This window comes from Macrosteles quadrilineatus, unplaced genomic scaffold (assembly GCF_028750875.1).
Source record: "Macrosteles quadrilineatus isolate MER2022 unplaced genomic scaffold, UCM_ALF_1.0 Scaffold_2__2_contigs__length_208266976, whole genome shotgun sequence".
Taxonomy (NCBI): domain Eukaryota; kingdom Metazoa; phylum Arthropoda; class Insecta; order Hemiptera; family Cicadellidae; genus Macrosteles; species Macrosteles quadrilineatus.
The window spans coordinates 37621151-37627150 of record NW_026542595.1 but is presented as its reverse complement, the minus strand read 5'-3'; positions in this window follow the sequence as shown (position 1 = coordinate 37627150).

Below are 6000 nucleotides of genomic sequence, written 5' to 3'. Positions count from 1 at the left end.
TTTAAGAACGTAGAGTTGACTTATATTTTATTAAATATTGTAAAGTTATGTTTACAAACACTATTTCTGTAATAACATTTTTACACGTTATTCAAGTGGCAATGTTGCAATGTAATTGACCGTTCTCTCTATTGACTACTAATTATAGATGAAACACTAGCCGGAGTATGCAGGTTAAGTTAATACAGTTCAGGTTCAACACCAAAATTTCACGTCCGTCGCACAATAACTGGAGGCTACGTGACTCTGATGACGATATCGTAGTCAGCTTTACTGACCTCACGATTGTATAAATACATCTACGTATACTATGTAAAAGGGAATTCAAATTGTGAAAAGGCTAAACATGTCCTTTACAACGCACAGGATTATAAATTTAAATAGGCCGTATTCAACACTGTCTCGCCAAATGTATGCAATAATATAACTGATTATTGTTGTACGATTTTAAATCCAACAAATAACGCCTTATTTTTTTAACTTTCATCATATAGTTTAGATTATGTTAACATTTGTGAATTAAATTGTTAATCAATATAAAGAGTTTGTGGTGTTTTGATTTCCATCGATATAGTTTTGAGCTGATATGAAATTAAAAAGGGTAAAACAAAATTTAAATAACTCTTAACTTTGTAACTGTTTCGCCGAGTGTAGAGAGATTAAACGAAGCGGAAATAGATATATGATAACATAAAAAGGCCATAACTGTGAAACGACTGACAATAACTGTGTAGAATTCATTACATCATGCATTTTCGACTCGCGTATCACACAACATGTTGATGCTATTTTTCATTACCCAACAGTATGTAGTTACTATTATACATTGCATTAATTTACAATTACTTACTTTTCAAAGCACATATTCCACATATCATGATTTAATTATTTTATATGTGAAAAACTATAATTAACAAATAACTAAACCAATAGTTTCCAAAAGAGTAATATACAGTATACACTTACTAATAATTGTTCTACGATTTTCAAAAACATTTTGTTTTTAAAATCAAATATTTTTAGGTAGCAAATTATTTCCTAGTGGTAGTTCAACACTTTATGCTAATGTCAAATTTGGTTGTATGAAATTTCGTAACACACAAACGGCTGTGGCACGACAATGGAATCATTGTTCCCTAACTATACTAGCTGTGGCCATCCATCCGAATGTAATGGCGGCATTTGTCGCTTGTCGACAATGGACAAATTACTGTACCAAACTAGTTTATACCACATTAGAAATTATTCATATCCTGATATTCGGATGGTTATATAGATAGTAAATTATTTTATATTTACGCAAAGTGTTGATGTTCAAATTTGTTCATGTTTAAATATGTCATTTTCATACACGTTCTAAAATATAATTTTAAACTTAAGTTTTCATTTTTCTTTAACATTAACAAAATGTAATGTTACGCCTTACTTTCCAGCAAATAATGCTTAGTATAAAATAAATGATAAATCCAAAGTTAGGATAAAGATTTTCAAAGCACTCTTGCAAAACATCGCTCTTTGAAATACGGACATAATTAAACTTGGTATATTAAACAACATAAAACATACATTAACACGTATTTGATGATATTTTAATACTTATTAATACAAACATATTGAATGAGCGGATGTTTAAAACAGAATAACCAATATGTTTTGGAAACACAATTCACCATCCGTATAAAATGTGGTCTTGTTTGCTGTCAAACTTTTGAAATATTAGGCTACATCGGCTCTTGCACTGTTATTTTACTGAAGACAAATTTTCGTTTGCATACAAAGTAATAAATAACTTCGCTAAGCAGTCAGTTGTGGAGGAATGTGTTATTTTTTCAATAATCCGTTATTACTTGAATAATAAAGTTAGTTAAGAATCCATATTTCAACAAAACATATACATTAATTTAAAGAAATTCTTTCGAATCATTTTCATGTTTACATTCTTTAAATTTTAATATCTTTTGTCCCTACCTTCACATCCTAGTGCGTAAGCTCTATCCGCGAGCCGTTTTGCAGATTGGCTGAATCTAGAACTTACCTTCTAGACGTTGATACATTAATAAGGCTTTCTTGAAAAAGCAAAATTTTTGTTATTGGCGTGATTTGAACCCAGAACCTCGGGGCTGGAGGCTCACGATCTACTACCTAACCTACTCACTCCCTAAACCAACTTCCCCCAAAATATAAAAGTAATTACAAATTATGCCAAGAAACAATGATCTAGTTATTTTAAAGGTCATCACTAATTAAGTGCTCCTTTACTTGGGTTATGGAATCAAATTATCCTACTAAATCACACTTGTAAAAGAGTACGTATTTATTGTAAGATAATGTTTATGAAGTATAAGACATACAAAAAAAAAAACTATAAATTAATTATCTTAAACAAAGTTGTGTTATATCGTCCTGTTTATCCATTGTTCTAAAAAAGAAACACCTTTCCAGATTGATATGGACGACATTAAACACATCAGTCTTTATAACAGGTAATCATTTTTTTTCTAGCTTTAAAGGTCTACTTTAGTACCAAAATTTATATCCAGATAATAGTCAAATGCGGTAAGAAAAATACGTTTTCACCACACTATGATGTTTTTGGCTGTATTACAAACGTTAATTGGTGGCTGAAAGTTACGTTTTGCTGGCCATGCCAGCTGTCATCGTAATTTGGGGACCGAGCAGGTTTTTACAGGCCGGGGCCGCAAAATCAGCTGTCCGCTTACTTACTTAAAACATGAATGCATTTTAAAAACACAATCAAAATCCATAGCATAGCAATTAGAATTGTGTTATTGTCACCGTTACCTAGCAACTATTTATTTTTATTTTTGCTGATTGATATATTTTGCAAATTATTTCTTTACATAACCTTAAAGTTGTAGTTGAGTTGACTATCAGTGTGCATTATTATAGTGGTGAATAGTGGTAATAGGGTACAGTGTGGTGAAAAATAGCGTTCGAACCACGGACCGAAATGGTTTTGCAGCTCTCGATCGATTTAAGTTCTCGACTTCGTCTCGAACTTAAAAACTATCTCGAGCCGGCAAAACCTCATTTTCGGCCCTAGGTACGAAATATACTATATAAAACCTATGCGAAAAAAAAATCATACAAGTAGATATTTTCATAAAAAAAGTCAAATAAATTTTACAAATTCACGGGACTAAGCTCAGTTTAAAAATACTTTTAATGGCGTGGATATAATATGAAGTTACAAACGTTAGTTCCAGTGAGTTACCAGAACGCTGTATTAATTATGTATAATGGTAGAAGCAAGAGCGAGTTATTGCAAAGAAGGTAAAGAATTAATGGAGTAGAAAAAGAATCTACCTGGTTTTTTAGATAAGAATTTTATTGAAAGTAATATTAAATTTAAAAAATAACTTTTAACTATCTTTAAATTTTTTAAGCTGACCAGATATCGAGCCGTATATTTAAGATTATGTATCCCCTGCTGTTTTTAGCAAACACTGTAAGTAGAAGGATCTTAGGCTGATAAACCAGACACTGCTGGTTCAATGCCCGGCGCTATCACTATCTTATGATTGCAATCACTTGACCACAGGAGGATTTACGCGTAACATTACTTTCCGGTCCATACGAAACTGTTAAACCTTTACTCAATAATGCGTATTGGTATCTACATAAACAGCCTTGACATAAAAATGTATAATATCTTACTAGGGCCTTCAGGACATAATTTTTATTAACAGTGGAAATTACATTCCAATTGTTCCTTTAGCTCTTGATTGATGAATGGACTAGAAAGGTTTAACACCGGGTGTTTTATTGAAATCTCTTCCTTAATTTACAGAAATTTTGCCAATAAAACTCATAGCACTTTGTATTTTAACGCTTGGATTTTACGTTTTAAATTTAGGAGCCCTTGAGATATTTATGATTTTAGAGGGTTATATTATTGATTGAATCTTCTCCCACACTAAAAAATAAAAAAAAAAATTAGCCTCGACATTTGTATTTGGCGAAGCAGAGCAGAGCATTATGATATTAAAATCCTGAATACAGAAAAAGTTAAAATAATGATTATATAAAAGGTGAGAACAAAAAAAGGAAGTTTTTTATTGACGCACTTCAAAAGTATAATACAATTTAAGAAAAAAGTTTGAACGCTTAATCCTTGTAATCAAGTCAAGCCAAGTGAAATAATCTTTATTCATAATGCACATATATTCATATGGGAAAATTATTACCTATTAACATTTGAAATGGCAAAAAAACATTTACTTTTGTGGAATTTGCTATGCTTTTACTAATAGTATTTAAAAACTTAAGCCTAAGGGCCCCAAATAATGATTCAAGTATTTACAATCATTTGTTAACGTTATACAAGGACCAACGCAATACTATCACTTTGTATGGAAATCAAGCTTTAAATGGAACTCAGGCACTTGACCACAAAGGAATTCATTACCTTTTATATCATTCCTCTCAATACGTATCCCTTTCTACGTTATTTAGATTCGATAGGGCTGGAGAAGGCGTTGTACTCTTATTCTCAATACTAATCAAAATACTAAAGAAGCTCTTGTATCGAAAATAAATGTCATAACATTATTATTGATTATAAATCCTAGTTCCACGATGACAATAGATACACCTATTAGATATAACTATTTTACTTATAGATATTTTTTACGCTTTTGTAGATTTTTCAAAGTATAACAATTATGACAATTAAATTTAAACTCACAAGAGATTTGGAATGGAAACCTTTCAATAGTAATCAAATACATTACAGTAAACCCCCTCATGCAAACCATCATCTTGTATAACACTTTATGTTTCCTAATAAAATTAACTAGCGTAAAGTAAAAGAATTTTGAAGCTGCTAATAAAACAACCACTTTATTAAACTAACTGGGGCTTTCCCTTATAAGCAAATCACGATCGGATCGCTTGGTCACAGATTTTCCAATGCCATGCTCTATAGCTGTTTTCATAAACCGTGAAGTTTTACAGAAGCTCATGGTGTATTTATGAAATGTAGGACAAGAAATATGAAAAAATAATACCAATGGAAAATCTACTAAAGGTGATCACTTGAATTAAAAATAATTTAAATATCTAAAACAGGATTTAGTAAAAATGTAATTTATTACTCTTTTTTGTAATGCGTCAACAAATACCAAGGACGTTTTTCTGCAAATAATACAACACCAAAAAATTACAAATTAACAACATGTTGACAACATACCATGACAACAAATCCTGTCACTAGTTTTTACAGCGTGATAGTCTATTCTTTTATTCCTCTTATATACTATTTAAATTTCGTAGACCAGTACCTGATTTACAATATGTTTAAGTGAACTGGAAAAAATTAACATTAAGACACTTTGTTAAAACTTAGTGTTTCTGTTTATTCCAGTTAAAGGATGTACAGTAAATGCAAAATGTAATACCTAGTTTATTTATGCAACATTTATTTGCAAGGTCGTAATAACGAAATTAAAAGTTTATATTAACCATTTATCTGTTGTACGATGAATACGAATATAAAACATTAATTCTACTAATACTACACAGATAATGCTGTCGGTTTATGTCTGATAATGTCCTTACTATCCGAAGAACTATATTAAAGTTAAGAAATTGAAGGTTTGTTGATTGGTTTCGGTTGTGGTTTCACACGTGGCCAGGTAAAGTCCTTGCATAACCTAAAACTTGAAGGGTAGAAGGTGTGAGAACTTTTTCTTTCTGGCTTTTTCTCATTAAAAAGATTGATTTTCGAGTTAAACGTGAAATATTCTGTAATTATAAAAAATCAAAATACAATTTGTCTTGGCTATATTCAACTTTTCCGTTGACAGTTAACTAAGGAGATTGATTTTTTAGCAATCTACTACGACTATCCGTAGTACTACCCTGATAACTAGACCAATTCGTATATACCAAGGAAAAAATGTGGTCCGGATTCCACTATAAACCGTAGGGCCCTTAGTTGCCATTAGCTGTATGGGCTATTAATTAACAGCTGTGTCT